This window comes from Lolium rigidum, chromosome 7, assembly GCF_022539505.1.
Source record: "Lolium rigidum isolate FL_2022 chromosome 7, APGP_CSIRO_Lrig_0.1, whole genome shotgun sequence".
Classification (NCBI taxonomy): domain Eukaryota; kingdom Viridiplantae; phylum Streptophyta; class Magnoliopsida; order Poales; family Poaceae; genus Lolium; species Lolium rigidum.
Window position 1 is genome coordinate 143,434,993 of NC_061514.1, and position 17,984 is coordinate 143,452,976.

Genomic DNA, 17,984 nt, shown 5'->3' on the forward strand with positions numbered 1-17,984 from the left:
CGTGCGCCCGCGTCCACGAGGATCGGGCCCCGCTCGGAGATCCACCGCGCCGGCGACGCGGCCCGCGGAGCTAACCCGGAGGGCTGGCAGCGACCCAGGCGCAGGAATCACCAGCGCCGCCGTCCTCAGCGCGAGGCCGCGGCCTCCCAGCGCCAGCAGCGCCGCAGCCCTTTGCCGGAGGCGGAGGCGGGCTTCTGCTTCCGCTGCTCGAGCCGGCCACGCGGCGCGGGATTGCCTCAACGACCTCCGCCGCCGCCGTCCTCCTCTCCGGCCATAGCTCCAGGAACCGCACCCCGAGCAAGCCGTGACTACGACCGCGCCCGCGCCCGTCCTCCCACCTCCGCAGCCGTGCGCCCGCCTTGTTGACCGCGGCGGCCCTCCGCCGCCGCCGCCGCCGCTCCGCGGCATGCTCCTCGCTTGCGCACTGTGGCAGCCCCCGCGCCGCCGCCGCCACCTCCACTCTCCGCCGCGCGCGAGCGCGCCTTGACGCTCGCTTCGCCTCCCTCGCCGCCGACCTCAAGAGCCCGTCCATGTCATCATGCCGTGCACCGCTGAGATGGAGGAGGCGGAGTCCGTCCTTCGCCGCGCCATGGTCGCCACCATCACCGGTACGCGGCCTGCCGTTGCCGCCGAGGCGGTGGCTGACCTGCTCTGCGCTTCCTTCGACCTCCAGCACGATGACTTCTCCGTCCATCTCCATCACCCGGAGGACTTTCTCATCATCTTCGGGTCCCAGCACAACCGGGACCATGTCGCCGGCGACCACTTCCTCAGCGGCACCAACTTCTCGCTGAACCTCCGGCCGTGGTGCAAACTTGCGCATGCGGGCTGTGGCAGGCTTGATCAACGCGTCGAGCTCGTGCTCCGCGGTATCCCTGCCCAGGCCTGGCATCTTTCCACGGCGGAGTTTCTGCTTCGGGGAAGCTGCTGGGTGGAGAGCTTGCACGCCAGCACCCGCACCCGCTCCGACATGGCCGCCTTCCGCCTCACCGCCCGCGCTCGTGATCCCGCCGCCATCCGCCGCCACGCCGTCCTTGAGATTGTCGAGATCGTCCCTGCCAGTTCCATGTCGCAGGCGCCTACGCTACGAACCCTTACCTACCCCATCTCCATCACGGTGGCCAGCCCCGCTCCTGCTGCGCCGCCAGCTCCCCCGACCGACGCCCTCCTTCGATGGTGAAGGCGATGCGGTCATGACCGTGGCGGCCGTGACGATGGCGCGCCTTGGCTCGCCGCCGTGGCCGCGGCCGGAAGCGCCGGCGCCCAGACGACGGCGCGCCGCCACCAGGTAGGGCCGATGGGATGGCCCTGGACTCGTTCCCAGGGTTGGCGCTCCGACGAGGCCGACGCTCTGACGGTGTGGCGTGCGCTCCGCAGTAGCCGGACTCGCGTCGTCGGGCGGCGCCGCCGCCGCCGCGCGCAAGCGTCCACGACGTACGGACCATGCAGCCTTGGCCACAAGGTGGGCCACGACGTCCTGCCCGACAGCGCAAAAGCAAAAACTCCTATTGGAGGAGGAAGGATGCCGCCCTGGACCCACCTCTCGTCGCCGCTGCCCCTCCCCGCATCGGATCCAGCTTTGGCCAGCCGAGGGACAGGTGGCAACACCGCGTTGGCTGAGCCCCTGGTTGCTGCGGTCCCTGACCCACCCACGGTCTCCATCGGTTTGTCGCCTACCTCGTCCACGCACGATCCCGATGCGTCCTCGCCTGTTGGTGTGGCCCGCCATGCTTGTCGGAGCCCGGAAGTGGAGCGGACCAGCTCGCCTTTTGTGGAGACCTTGGTCCTCGACCCCGTTCCCGGTGCTTCCCCAAGAACCGAGGCCGATCCGCTGTCGGGCCGCGACAGCCCATCCCCGCGCCATCTCCCGTGCATGGTTTGGACTGGCACCGCCGACCATGTGCTCCAGATCCAACCAACAGAACGCGGGAAACACCTGGCCGCGCCGACCACGTCCGAGCCGGCTCCTCCCCGAGGCGGAGCCCCCGTCCTCCACCTTTGACGCACAAGCCGATCCGCTTCTCGTGTGGAGGAGACCCAGGCCCATGTTGTACCGGCCCAAGACAACCCTGCCCCCTCCAGCATCCTTGGGCCAAGATCCTCCACTGGCCCCGGGCCGGAGGCATGCGCGGCCACCTCGACGCCAAGCAGGTTTAAGTCACCCCCTGTGGTAATGCGCCGCCGGCGCTGCCCCCCGACCCGGCCACCGCAACAGCCGACTTTCACCCTCGGTGAATTCCTCACCGCTGCCACCAGCAATCTGGATGCTGCGCTGCCCACGCCTCGGAGGCGTCCCCGCAGGCCTCTCGTCTTCTCCCCTAGACGCGGCCGGTCGGCGGCCAAGAGTGCCAAGCGCAGCGCGGCGGCCACGGCACCACCCACGGCGGAGCGGCGCGCCCATGTCCAGGTCCTGCGCACGCTTGGCTTGGTCGACCTCGATGAGAAGATCACACCTGAGACCATGCTCGCCTATGAAAAGGTCTTCGCGATGCCGATCCCTCTCGACATCCTGCGCGCCATCGCGGCCATTGTCGACAAGGAGATCCCCGAGGACCTTGGGGCGCCGGCCTGCACGCCTATGCCTGACGTGCCCCTGGTGGTCTAGCCGTCCAGCTGGTCCATCAATCCGTCGATCCAAGAGAGTAATGTTAGACAATCTAAAGATCGTGATCTGGAATGTGCGTGGCCTCAATGCCCGTGCTCGCCGGCTTGCCATTCGTGCGTTGCTCGCTACTACAAACGCCAACATTGCATGCTTCCAAGAAACTAAGATCAACTTGTTCTACTCGGCTTGATCTTGGAAACGCTTGGCTCCGATTTTGATGACTTTGTATACTTACCGCCGATGGCACCCGTGGCGGTATTCTCCTCGGCGTGGCGTAGTAGGACGGTGACTATCACCGATCCCATATTCACCACCAATGCCTTGTCCGCCAAAGTCAAGATCACGGCCGCGGTGCCCTGGTGGATCTCCGTGGTCTATGGACCTCAAGAGGATGCGGACAAGATTGCCTTTCTCCAGGAGTTGCGTGACCTGCGCTTGGAGTGCCCCGGTCCATGGATGATCTGTGGCGATTTTAATCTCATCTACCGTGACGTTGACAAGAACAATGACCTCCTGGATAGGCGCATGATGGGTCGGTTTCGGCGCTGCATAAATGACTTAGCGCTCAAAGAAGTCTACCTCAACGGCCGGCGATATACGTGGACCAACGGCCAGAACCCTCCCACGCTTGTCCTCCTCGACCGCGTCCTTTGCACGGCTGATTGGGAGGAGCTTGCTGGCGAGTGCCACCTACGCTGCTTAGCGTCGGTTGTCTCCGACCACAGCCCACTCCTGTTAGACTGCTCCCCCTCGCCACCGGTGCATCGCCGGTTTCGCTTTGAGGATTTCTGGCTGCGCCTTGACGGCTTCCAGGAGGTGGTTGCTGAGGCCTGGGGCTCGGTGCACCACGCTGATCCCTTCCAGCGCTTGATGCTGCGGATGCAGGCGACCGCCAGGAGGCTCACAAGCTGGAGCGCCAAGTCGATTGGTAACGTGCGCCATAAGCTTGCGGTCTGTCGGGAGCTCAATGTCCGATTTGACACGGCCAGGGAGCTCCGGACCCTATCCCCGCATGAGGCTTGGCTGCATAATGCGTTGAAACTCGCCCACCTCGGATACGCCTCCCTGGAGCGCACGATTGCTCGGCAGCGGGCTCGGATTGCCTTCCTGAAAGACGGAGACGCGAATACCGCCTTCTTCCATCGTCAATGCTCCTACCGCCGCCAGAAGAACCGCATATACGCTTCCCGGTGGATGATCTCGTGCCGGGACCAGCCCGATCGGATGGCCGAGGCGGCCTTCGCCCACTTTGATGGCATGTTAGGCACCGAGGCGCTACGTGACCGCTCCTCAACCTCGAGCAGCTCGATCACCCCGTCTCCCGACTCTGGCCGATCTTGATGAGCCTTTCACCGAGGCTGAAATCTGGGCTGCGGTCAAGCGACTGCCCGCCCGCAAGGCGCCTGGGCCAGATGGGTTCACCGCCGAGTTCTTGCAAGCCTGCTGGCCCCTTGTCAAACAGGACGTGCTTGCGCTTTCCCCGCAGCTCAATGACCTGCGTGGAAGGGGCTTCCACAAGCTCAACCAAGCGCTGCTCACTTTGCTGCCCAAACATCCCGAGGCGCAGAAACTTGGTGACTTCCGCCCCATAAGCCTCGTGCACCTTATCGGCAAGGTGGCGGCCAAGGTTTTGTCGCTGCGGCTCGCGCCAAAACTCGACGACCTGGTGAGCAAGAACCAGAACGCTTTCATCAGTGGGCGCAGCTTGCATGACAACTTCATCCTCGTCCGCCAATCTATGCGGCTGCTGCACCGCCTACACGAGCCACGTCTGCTGCTGAAGCTTGATCTCGCCAAGGCCTTCGATACGATATCCTGGGCGTTTCTCTTGAGGCCTCGCGTCGCTATGGCTTTGGCAGCAAGTTCCTTGACTGGCTCGCTATGCTACTGTCCACCGCCAGCACGCGTGTGCTCTTAAACGGATGCCCTGGCCCCCCCATCTGGCACCGGCGCGGACTGCGGCAGGGTGACCCCCTCTCGCCGCAGCTCTTCGTGTTGGCGGTGGATACCTTGGGACGGCTCATCAAGCACGCTGCCGACGCCGGCATCCTGCGAGCGCTGCATGCCTCCCGCCCCATCCCTGGTGGTGTCCCTATATGCCGATGACGTTGTGCTTTTCGCCACCCCTCCGCTTCCGACATCAACGCCGTCAAAGCGATCCTGCAGCTCTTCGGGCAAGCGTCCGGCCTACTGGTGAACTACGCCAAGAGCTCGGCGACACTCGCTCAACCGCGAAGCCGAGGCTGCCGCCTTGGTCACGGACACGCCGGGTTGCCCCGTTGCGGACCCGCCACTCACCTACTTAGGGATCCCGCTAACTCTCCGACGCCCTACCAGGGTTCGGATGCTTCCCTTGGTGGAGAAAACAGCGGCCAAGCTCCCCATATGGAAGGCCAAGCTTATGGACCGCTCCGGCGGATTGACGATGGTAAAGGCGGTCCCGGCCGCGATCCCCATCCATCGGCCGATGGTGCTCCAGCCGCCCAAGTGCATCCTAAGGCTGCTCGAGAAGATTCAGCCGGGGCTTTCTTTGGGAGGGGCGTGCGGCGGCGAGCGGAGGCCACCGTCATGTCAATTGGCGCACCGTCCGCCGGCCAATCTCCCTTGGCGGTCTCGGGGTCCGAGGATATGGAGCGGGCGGGGCTGGCCCCGAGGCCGCGGTGGCTCCGGTTTAGCAAGACCGACCACGAGAGAGCTTGGAGTGGGCTCGACCTACGAGCCACGCAGCAGAGAGCAGGACCTCTTCTTCGCCTCGACGAGAGATGGTGGTCGGCGATGGACACTCCGGCATGTTCCGGGAGGATCGCCGGATTTTTGGCCGCGCCGTCCGCCGGATCGCTCCCGAGCTATACGCTCGCGTCCCGAAGAGGCGACGGAAGACGACGACCATTGCGGCGGGCCTGCATGCCCACAGCCTGGGCGCGTGATATTCACGGTGTCCCGGGCATCCGTGAGGTGGGACAAGCACTCGCTGTTGTGGAGGCAGGTGGAGTCCATCCCTCTCACAAACCAGCCGACCAACTACTGCGGCGTTGGACCGCAAACGGTGCTTACTCGGCGAAATCGTGCTACCCGGCCATGTTCCACGGCTCCAAAGCTTGCGCCTCTTGGAAGCTACTTTGGAAAACCCGGGCTCCACCTCGGGTCAAGTTCTTCCATTGGCTTGCGGCCAAAGATCGCTCGTCGGACGGCGGAGCGCCTTCGCCGGCGGGGCTACAAGCACCACCCTCGTTGCTTGCTCGCGATCAAGCACCGGAGACCATGCAGCACATCCCGCTAGCCCGCCCTTTCTCGAGGCAAGTGTGGTACGAAATCCCGGCTTGGCTCCGCCTTACCTCGCAGCCCTCCCGTCGATGAGTCCTCCTTGAACGATCGGTGGATCACCGCGCGACGTGAACACACCTAAGCCGATGCACAAGGGCCTCGCCACTATGGCGCTATCGCTACCTTGGATGATCCGGAAACAACGCAACGCTTGTGTCTTCGAGGGTGAGCGGCCCTCGGTCTCCGGCACATGCGACGAGGATCCGGCAGAAGCTACCATTTGGGCTAGGGCGGGGCGTTAGGTCTCGCGTGCCGTGCCGCTGCAGATTGGGATGTCCACTGAGCTATATCTTACCATGCCTTGTAACACACCTCCCTCGTGAGTTGTGATCTTGTAAAACTATCCTTCTTTGCAATGAAATGAAACGCAATGTCATTGCGTTTTCTCAAAAAAAAAAATAAGTACAAACAGTATTGTTATAGATTCTTTCAGAGATACGATGTGGAGGGTGGAAGCATCAAATTTCTTCGCATTATTATCTCCCTAAGGTGTTAGAATTAGCCATTGGCCTCTTCAAAAAACAATTTTGTGTATATCAATTGTATGATTACACGTAAAAGGTAAATATAAAATTTACATTTTTTGCTTTGTGAAGCGTACTTTGGATTTGCTAAATATATGTGTCTCCATGGTCGTTGGCTTGATCGGCAGTCACCTCTCATACCATAATCCTACAACTTCTTGTTTGATGAACAATAAATGGTATTAGGCAATCTGCATGCACGATTTAGATTACTCTATTAATTCTAAGGATTTAAATTGTTTACTTCAGACTTCAGAGGAGTGTTACTTCCAATGCATGTAATGTAAGAAGAATACCGAAGGGTTATGCATTCAGCCTAAAGAAGGACCATTTTCCTGGAGGAGGTGCGACTTGCTGGACCTCAGTTCAGTGAACCGAATTATGTATCAATAATGCGCTGATCTATATGTATCCCGGGCTTCCATGAAGATAAACCTCCTCACTATAAATGTGGTATAAATAATGGTAATTATTCTTAAGAAAGGAAAACTGAAAAGAAGTGCGTTACGTAATATGTACCTCACAATTTGCCATGGCTACACCCAGTTCATGTATATAATCTTGCCAGTCCCTTGGTATCTATTTTCTCAGATCCAAGCATAAACCACAAGTTGCTAACGATGAGAAAGCGTTGACAAATAGTAGATCAAGGCTCGTTGTTTGCGGGGTCTAAATGGAAGGAATCGATCGGGATGTGAAAAGGCAGAAATGGTTCGAATGCCATATATTGAGATTAGGAATCATGTATGATCAAAGAAGTGATGAATATATAAAAAAATTGTAGACTTTCGAAGCATGTGTGATCGGAGAAGTACGAATATAAAAAATTGCACACTTTCAAATAGATTGAGAGAGTAACTTTGGAATGGACAGATTGAGTTGCATATGGTTTATGGTGGAGCTTTCGAAAAAAAACTGTGCAAGCATCGCTAAACAATATTGCTTGTCAAAATAACGTGAATGAACATGTCCAGTTCTATATGTTCATGGCAGCTTTGGCCGGTAAACTTATCAAGTTTTCACTTGCACGCCAAGTGGTCTTAGTCACTCACTCATATCCCCTAGTCGGCTATTTTTCGATCAAAGGCATTTAACCCCGCTTTATAAGAAAGGGGACAGTCTTACAAAAGCTGAGAACACCGAGCTTTTACAAATGAAGAGCATCGGGAAGAAATAAAAGGTCTCTAACACACTCGTCAAACACCACTCCCGGACCAAAACCCCCAAGTTCGAATACATAGGACATTCAAACAGCTTAAAAGACACACCTTTTCAATCTAGAGACAATCTTCTTTGAACGCTCCACCACCCCTGGAATATCAACCGATACTTCTTGCTCCATAAAACCGCCCATTGCTTCGAAAAAATAATATTGGATAGATAGCATCGGTAGGATTCTTAAGACATATCTTCTACAAAATGAACTTATTTACGGTAGTCCATAAGTTCCACCTAACAACACCAAAGCCAATCCAAATCTGAATACAAAAACGCTTCCTCTTTTGTTTAATCCAAGAACATAAATAGGGCCAGCAACATAATATCATGTTTTTTTACCCAATTGAAACGATGAGCAGGATGCTCCTCCCCTCCATACAACAATGGTGAGGAAGATAGAGAGACAAGTTTATACCGAGAAGGTGAGCAAGATCCTTCTATGTGAATTAGAATATTTGAGTTATGCAAATGGTATGCTCTTAATTTAGGTGGAAAGAGATACAGTACAAATACTATTTGAGTTATGAAAGCTTGAAAAATCATCCTATGTGAATCATTAATATACTGGTATAGTTTAGGAACAAATTGCACAAATTGTAAGCATAGTGCAAAATCTCCACACAAAAGATACATGGTATAGTTTAGGAACAATAGGTGTAGCATTTAAAAAATGTGTTCTTAACTCCAACACTAATTATCAAAAATACACAACCATGCTTTATTTATGTCGTAGCATAGTAAAACAACATTTAGAAAAGATCGAACATTGTACCGTAAAGATTCAATTTCAAAATAATATGAGCCACTACAATCATCGCAACAAACCAATTGACTGCTTGGATTATATGAGACCTACGACTTATTCTAGCGAAGAATACTATCGTGACATATAACCGGAAAATCCACTTACGAAACTACAATTTTACCTTCACCACCAACTGTGGCCTACCATGGATAGTAAATAAATCGGAGTAGCAATCGTTTGAAAAACGAAACCGACCGAGACTATTAACCGAACCACGAAAACCGAGTTACACACCAAAAGAAACCGCAACATAAACTAACTAAACAAGGCAGAATTGAACAGAAAATATTCTTCATCCTGCTACAGATAAATCATCACCTTGCACACAAAATGAGCGGATTTCGCCCGAATAAGTCTGAATGATGATTAAGAATCCTGAAATCAAGTATTAAAAATGTATATAAATGTCACCTGTAACCACTCAGAACAAATACTACAGCCTCCGCAGGGCAGAGATCAGTCCTCACGAGATCCTGAGGAGAGGCAAAAATGACAAACTATGGTCATGGGTAGCTGCAAAGTAACATGGGGCTGTGTCTTGAAGACAACACGGAGATGAGGATATTTGCTAGAGATTTGGGTTTAAAAAGACCTTTAGACACGTAAGAATGTGTGTAACTATAAATTTGGTGAATGAGCTACATACTGTGTAAACATAGCATGCTCCAAAAAAGATATGTTTCTTATAGAATAATGGTAGCAGGCCATATTATGAACTGACCACAAACAAAACAGTAATACATTTCTTAGAAAGCAATGTGTATTCAGAAAAGCCAATAAGAAAAGTCAGACTTGGAGATGATACCAGCAGCTCCACACAAAGCTCTAAGTGCATTTTCTTTTCATAGATAATATAAACAACCTAAATTATCTGAAACGGAACCAAATGAAAAATCGACTCCTAGCACACAGATCTCTGCTAAACCTACGACCTAAATTGCGGTGGACATTGATAGGACCCATGTGATGTGTAGAAACTATATATAACCAACCAGGTTCCAGCCTATTAGGCCTACAGTTTGTTATGATAGAAAAAACATTTAGGAAAGCATTCGGTGGATATGACGATATATATCATATTACATCATGTTACATGGTATTCTATCTAGCGTAAATAGAACATCATTTAGAAAACACCGAAACCTCGAACTTTCTAAGCATCATTATTCTAGACCGATATACTCCGAAAAAGAACCAGAAAAAGGAACCTATATGAGAAGTGAAATCGGTATAGTGAAAGCATCTCGCTGCATAACCCCTTATAGAAAAGGTAAATGGTCATTTTGGTTGCTCTTTTAGATAGAAAAGCAAGCCTTCTTCACTACTCAATTTCCCGAAACGAATGTTATATACATGATCATAAGCAAGAAAAGGAGCAGGTATAATAGTACTTGGATGCAATGAAAAAAATCAACCAAAGTCGGTGGAGCTCGCATTTGTCACACCACCAAATCCAATAGGCCACTTGCGACCATATAACACAACCACACAAACTCAATAAGCCACCGAGACGACTTCGTTGATAATTTGAAGGTATGAGTTGTACCTTTGGAATAGCAACCCAAATGTTGTCATGCCAAAGTCAGCGGGCCTTGTCCTAAGATTGGATGTGTGTACCCTCAATTCTTGGGAGGATCCAAGGAGCCTGATGAGATAGTACTCTTGACCAAGCAATCTCACCACTTTCGCAACCTTCCATGAATAGCTGTCAAAGACTTCAAGGCACTTGTATTATGTTCATAAGGGAAAAATCCAACAATATTGCAAGAAACATAAATTAATGCAGAGAACATTAAAAACTATGATTGATGTATTGTACTTTACGTTGAAACATTTCAACATAGACTTCCCTAAAACAGAATAACCAGGTAATGTGCCTATTAACCGTATGAGATGAAGCCTAAATTTCTGAGTGTACACCAAAGCAAACAGTAAACATCCGAAGAAGGCTATAGTGAGTATTTACGCACATCTCGGATTTAATTTTTATCCGAAATGAGAGTTCGAGGTATTATGGAGCCAATTTCCAATTTAGCATGGACATGCTTGCTCGAATATTGTAAAAAGATATTTAGGCTACTGCAGTAAAATAAATTAACAGATCACTCATTTTCTTGTTCCTGGGTGTGTTCATAAAGCCGCACGAGTATTCCAAAAAAGAGACAAACTTGTCTTTTAAAAACCAGCTTTAGTATTACTAATTTGCCTTACACCCAGGTTTGTCATGATGGTGGCCATGTTTTTGTTCCCAAAAAACTTAAACAATGTTAACTGGTACACCATTAGAAGCTCGTAGGCTGTTTTTCCTCAATGCCTAGTGCCACAGACAACAAAAGTATGTCTTAATTATAATTTGGGCCTTTTATCACCAAGATGTTGGTTGCACTACAGACTTATGGTCTGATAAATACCAAAAATATAAATTAAGTGGACATATAAAGTTAAATCGAAAAGGACACCTTGATATATCACAATATTTCAAGTGGGCATGTATAATGATAATGAAGCAACAAAATTGATAGGTTCTCACTCTAATTATCTTTGGATACTTTTGTGTTCAACGGGGATCCTTAGGCACCAACCTACCCAAATGCTTCTAGCTAGCGAGTTCAACATCCCCGTACCCCCAAGGTAAAACACATTTAGAACTTCATAGAAAATGCTAGGTGAGCATTTTGGTGGTGCCAAAATAACATTGATAGGAAAATGATTCGGGAAGAAAAACCAACATGAATGCGAGAGCGAGGAAGGAGGCATTTACATTTGTACAAGACACATGTGTCTCACTACCTGGACAAGCGACGGCCAACACCTGCTCCTCGTCGCCATTGATATCCAGGTCCTAGGTGCCACACTACATGCCAAAAGATCGAACACACGGATGTCGTTACCTCTGCCAGGAAAAAAACTTGATTGCCTCATATATCTTTTGGAGGACAAAATAATCCCAAAGGCTGATTCCAGCACTAAAATAAAAGTGAGATGAGAAACATAAACTCTTCTAGCTTTCTTATTTTAGCATTTCCATAAACCAAATGCAAAAGCTAGATTACAAAGAATAACCATCATAAATATATACAATGAGATTTTGCACATGGTACAATCAGCCTAGCTAAAAAGGCATGAACCTTAACCTGACTTACGGTACACAAATCCTTATAGTTATATGCTATGACCTAGAATGTGGACATAAATGCTAACCAAATCGTTTCCTTCCTCACTTGATATCTACTAGTGGTTGGGGCGCCCCATGGGGCGCCTCATAGCTGGTCGAGTGAGTCATAATCAACGCCCAGTCATGCACACTCCTTGATCCACAGTTATTTATGTCTATAAATATATCTTGAAAGCTAGTAAACAATAATACAGACATTTGATCATTTTACAACATATATACCCTATATAAAAGTTGGACTGTTTCACGCTCTTGGGTTGATTGGCCACTGTAGAAACGCATTTTATATCCAATTACATTGCGACGCGTTGGTGATTGCCTCATAAATCTGGTGCTCATCTATCAATTTTTCTTTTTTTTTGGTTGCTTTGCTTCCCAGTCAGTTCCGGTTTCTTTCCTTTCCTTCCCGGTTGCCGGTAGATTTGGTATGGTCAAAGCGGTGCGTGCCCAAATGGCCCAAGATGCACACGCGTCCTGCGTGGGCTCCACCCTGCACGGGAGAGGCCTTGGCCCGTTCGCCCCTCAGGCTCATCTCCCCCAAACCGTCCCTCGCTCCCTCATCTCTCTCGCCTCAGCGTGCGTCCCGTCCTCCTTCTGTTCCTCACCGTCGGCCAGAGAATGTGCCTAGGGAGAGAGCAGCGGAAGACACGTACATGGGACCAGCGGTGGGGTTGGAGCGGCGCTGGGAGAAGCTCGAGGTGAGGAAACGGCGGCGGCCGGCGCTCCAGCGGGACATGGTCGACCGCGGCCGGGAGTGGTGGTAGAGATCGACTAGGTACTCCCCGCGCTTGTGCTCCCTTCAATCAGTGGGCGAGGTGGCGCGGCCGCCGTAGGCCCGCCATGGCCGGCACCACGGGGCCAGCAGTGCCCCCGCCCCGGGAGAGGAAGGCGATTGAGGAGCCCCACTCGCGTCCCTCGGTGCCTACTCTCCGGCGGAATATGTTCGCCCCATCGACGAAGTAGTCGCCCGAAGCTCATGCCGATGGAAGCCGAGAACAGCTTTATAATTCATTGTTTTTCTTGATTCGTGCCTTTGATGGGTGAATGATGTGTTGGTCCGCCGGCCAGGTCGTCCAGTTTTTGCAGACCATGGAGATGGATATCGGCTTCCATCCGTATCTGCAGCGTATCTGCAGTGCTGCAACATTTTGCAGCGAGTTGGTGTTTTATATTGTAGGTTTCAGTACAAAGATGATAGGAAATTTTCAGAGATGCATTGGTTCACCTACAAACTGATCGTTCTTTTGTGATGACCTCAGATTTTGAGCACTGGAAAGAACAAGATCTATCCATAAGTGATTTCTCTGTTGGATTTAGAATCATAAACTAAGGTAAATCAATACCCTTGGTAACCTATTTTCTCTTTTTCTTTCCCATATTGTAATATTTGTATATATATGTATTCCACTGTGCAGAAAGTTTGGGCTTCTTTCCTTCCATCGTGTGTTCATAGATGATACCTCTGATTGTGAGACAATATTACAGAAGTAAATATTCAGTACGCATCATCAAAGTGTTGTGACAGCCTACTTTTTCTAATATGGGGTTTAGTTCATTAATTTGCAAACAGAATAAAAAGGTAGGGAACACATTATCAGGCCCACATCTTTACCTAGGTAGAGATCGGTTTATAGTTTTGAAAAGTAGAGCTTATTTTTGATTGGAGCTTATTTGATATATTGGCGACCTCAGGAACCCAGGTAGCCAACATTTAGAAGATGTGAGAGCATAACAGTTAGACAAGAGAAGCAAAGCTACTGTAATAGTCTACCTTTACATCCTTGAAATATAGAATGGGAGGAAACGGCGGTTTTTATGGGAGGCATACCAACCTGGAATTTTAAAACTACAATGGTGTACCTAGAATTACAACAGTAGTATCCCCTTTTTAAGGATAATGTTTCCTAGATTCGTCAAAATCACATAAGAAACTTCAAGTTAAATCCTCAAGGTACTATCCCCAATTACAAAATAGAGAAATCAAATGTGAGAACTTCGGCTAGGGTTGCTCCAAACTACACTAACAATGTCTTTGATAGCACATTTCAAGTTGTCACCTATTGCAACGACTACTCAAAACATCAAAAACAATAAATTAACTTATCAGGTTTAGCCCAAACCGTATCTTCTATTTGGAGCAGTCACAAATCACAGACCAAAATCAAATTTAAGTCGTTCCTATCCGACAGATTATATCACAATAAGCTACTATAAATTACTGGAATTCAGGAGTACTGTGAAAACATGTGCCTAGCACGACCAATGCCACTATTATAGGAGGAACCATGGAAAGCTCTGTTCCAGGGAAATTGGACTTTATAGCACCTTCGTACTTCCTGATAAACTAATTGGTAAAATAGTTGTAATGTATATCCGTGTGTAATTACTTTTCCCTGCTCTCGCTAAAAATAGTTAGTTAGTTTCAGCAACCAATGCTATTTTGCTACAGAGCTTACAAGTCTTGAATCGATGAGTGATGACTTCATATATTATCAACAATTTGTTCTTTCATGAGTTTATCAATGTTCATGTATTTTATTGAAAGGTCTATGTTGCTTACTTTGCAGTTGAATTTTTTCCATTATGCCAAAGTAGGCTGAAATGGTTAGCTGCTATGTTATATTGTATTTCAGCTAACGCAGGCGGAAAGGTATTTCATCCGTTCCTCTACTTTTTTCTTACCAAATAGTACAATACTACAAATTTATCAACAGCTGATTATGATATAATTTAGTGGACACCTAAAATTATTCGACACTATTACCTTAATAAAATCCTAAAGAAAAAACCAGTTAAGATGCATCTAGAATAGAGTATGATCACAGAACTGTCACATTTGTTATGAAGAGAATGATGTACTAAACACTTTCAGTTCTGACGTGCTCTGGTCTTTTTGGTGTGGTTGAGAAATGAATACTGCTTTCAGAAAATAAGATGGACAATCATTGATTTGATCTGGAACAAGGAGGTCGCAAATGTTAGAAGATGACCGGTGCTTTGCAATCATTCTCACACTTCAGTGCTGGACACGAACCTGCTGCTGGTAGCGGAAACAAGGGGCGAATTATTGCTAATTGCCTACATATAAACTATGCAAGCTTCATGAAGATGTTGGAGCGCTCCCCTCTTCTAGCTTAAGTTTCCAGCTGGTTCTCCTTAAATCTCATGTGTGTTTTTTGCTTGCTGGTTGAGCTTCACAATTGTAACTGAATGTTGTATGAGATTTATTCTGGTCGAGCTTCACAATTGTCACTGAATGTTGTGTGAGATCTATTCTGGTTACATGTCAATGGAACCAAGGGCAACCCCTATTCTAAAACACTACTGACCAACACTTCAATCGTGGTGTCATAACCATGCAACACATCTAAGCTAGAGAAAGAGAGCACGAAAAGAGAGTACCTTCTGAATTGGTTTAGTTTTGGCTGTTGCATGTTTTGGTCATCCACACCTCATGCTTCGGTGACATCACATCCGAGTAGATTTGGCCTGCTGATGCCTACCGGCGACTGCCCATGTCCAGCTCCAACGCCGCTTTTCTCTTCTTCGGCCTCACAAACAAGATGACGTCTTGCTATTGCTCGCAACGACGCCGCACCATGCAACGACTGTCACATCCGACGACGACCGGCCACGCCGGCGCGGCCCTCTCTCCTTGGCCCTTCAGCTCTACACATCGACCTTGAGGCTGAGGTTTGGCATAGTGACCTCGCTGGCATCATGCGTGCATGCTTTCAGCCACCCAAGCATCCTGTCCATGGCCGCAGGTGCCCTGAGCACTTGACCGCCCACTCCCCGCCACAACGGCGGCGCACAATACACACTCCGAGTACGTGCCCGGCCACCACTGCACGAGTTCCATCTTCTTGACCCGCTCTCCAACACAGCTATCCTATCTCTACGACAGCATACTTCGACGGCCAGGCCGCCATGGGTTAGATCTTAGAGAGGAGAAAGGGATAAGGATGGAACGGCAGCTAGAGTTAGGGACTGAGACAGGCAGTGATGGGTGGCTGTAGGTTGTAGCCGTGTAGCGGCAAGCCGGCAAGCACTCGCCACATAAAGTTCGCGTGTTACAGCCTCACGGGACTCACAGTGTGTGCATGTGTGGGTGATATGGAAGGGAGAATAAGCATGTACCATTGTGTTACCTCTATTTTTAGCTCCCTATCACACTCAAATATAACAAAATAAACATACTCCAGTTGAAAACAAAATTAACCATGTTAAAAAATTCATCTCTGTTTTCGTTATCCTATTAGTGCTACCTGCGTATTGAACTTTCTAAAATATTGATTTACACTTTTTATAGAGGAAAAATGTTCCTTCATAGGTTAAATACAATCTAATTCTTCTTCCAACCTAATAGCTTACAATATGCTAAAAAAACTCAATTGTTTGGAAAGAAAATTACCAAGATTGGTATAATAAAAATAGGCATTCCTATTTGTAGGTCATTTAAGTGAATTCATTGGTATTATGAAAAAAACACTTAAGTTCAATATTCAATTGTACAGATCGATTCCGAATAGCTTACAATATGCTAAAAAAAACTCAATTGTTTGGAAAGAAAATTACCAAGATTGGTATAATAAAAATAGGCATTCCTATTTGTAGGTCATTTAAGTGAATTCATTGGTATTATGAAAAAAACACTTAAGTTCAATATTCAATTGTACAGATCGATTTACTTTTCTCCATGTTCTGGTTTATTTTGAACACCATATGCTCATGTGTTCTAATGCAAAGAAACAACTTCACAAAAGATCACATAAAATTGATCTGTTTTTTGTCTAGATTTGCAATTTAAGTTCACAAGTTTGAGAGAACAATATGTGTAGTGGGCTACATAATTAACCATTATATACTATCTTCTGTTCTTGATCTATCAAGCCCAACTTTCATATTCTAATGTCAAAATTATAGATATAGTATATTTATCACATTTAAACCCTTTTGTCCTCCATGTGGTAGCATGTATAATTGTTATGAATTTTTCAAATCTACTTCGCCACTAATGATTTCTAAGGGCAAGTATAATATTTCATAAATATTTGCAGCTCATAAGATATACAGCCAGAGTGAAGTTTGTGCCTTTTCAAAAAGTCGTAAGAGAGGTAATACCACGGGCGCGACGTGCCGCCGCGCCAATGCATCCTAGTCTTAAGCAAAAGCTAATCCTTCCTATAATGACATTACCATACTTAGAGTACATTCAGAAGTTAACTCTAGAGAAAAAATAAAACCAAAAACAGCATCAATGGATACCAGCCCTGATGACATATCAACAATGGAGAGAAAAAAGCTCAACGGTAACATGCTTTATTCTGAAGTCGGCCCCTTTGATATAAACTTCGGTATCTCCCTGCACGAAATAAATTTTGTTTATCGATATTTTTATGAAAACAGTGAATTGGTACAGATCTAACGTAGTAATGTTCTTACTATGCTCTCCTTATCTTCTTATGGGATCTGATTCACCTCATACACCGAAAATAAAGTTTTCCATTAGCAAATTTCACATATTGCACAAAGTAGCGAAATTTATTCTAGGAACTCGAGTTCTCTCATTCAATCCAGTGGTTGCAGAAGACAAACATAACAATTATATGACCAATGGTCCAACCACCATTTGGGTCACAGACAAGGAGATACGGGGTGCAGCTTGTATGGAAATGCCGCCACAACGCGCATAGGCTGGGGGTTACCACCGATGCGAGAGAAGCGGAATCAACAAAGAAAGGGGTATGCAAAGTGTTATGGGGACAAATACCCAACCGTGTGCGGCTCATCGGGCTGTCACAAGGTACCGAGTTGTGGCAACATGCAGAATCATTGTTTGCCAAGGTTCATAGGACATGAGGCCACTGCCCCCAAGCATGGACAATGGCCCCCGCTGCCCGCTGGCCATCTTCCGGCATTCTGAAACTTTGTAGTTTTGCATGTCAACCACTGAGAGATTAAGCTATAACATGAGTCTAGATTACAGCGAGGCTATGGTATATGTTTCCCCTCAGATGGGAAGTACGACATTTGCTTTTATTTACCAACATAACAACCAAATCCATTATACCAAGTAACATACACAGCCGAATAAAGGAATGATAAAAGTTACTGGATCTTACAAAAGGATGACCAACAATAAAATCATGTAAGCATTCACGCACTTTGGTTTCTGATGCCCTAGAAACTTGCAAAATTCTTTATGCCCCAGATAAAAGCATTGCAATCATGCAGAAATCAACTATATTGCTTCAGCTTGAAATAAGCTGCAAAACTTAACATATAAAGCAAGAATAATCCTTTGGTACTGAAAGCATATCCACGGAAGTA

General features: G+C 48.4%; 2 long non-coding RNA genes across 2 annotated transcripts; both read right to left on the bottom strand.

Moving 5' to 3' along the window:
• Positions 1–6,788: 6,788 nt before the first annotated feature.
• Positions 6,789–10,058, bottom strand: LOC124673481. The gene is made up of 5 exons (XR_006992761.1): positions 10,023–10,058; positions 8,888–8,949; positions 7,722–7,809; positions 6,973–7,122; positions 6,789–6,895 (listed from the first exon to the last, which is right to left on the bottom strand). It is a non-coding gene; the product is annotated as an uncharacterized LOC124673481 (long non-coding RNA).
• Positions 10,059–10,068: 10 nt separating this feature from the next.
• On the bottom strand, positions 10,069–15,665 carry LOC124673482. The gene is made up of 3 exons (XR_006992762.1): positions 15,054–15,665; positions 11,238–11,330; positions 10,069–10,181 (listed from the first exon to the last, which is right to left on the bottom strand). It is a non-coding gene; the product is annotated as an uncharacterized LOC124673482 (long non-coding RNA).
• Positions 15,666–17,984: the final 2,319 nt, after the last annotated feature.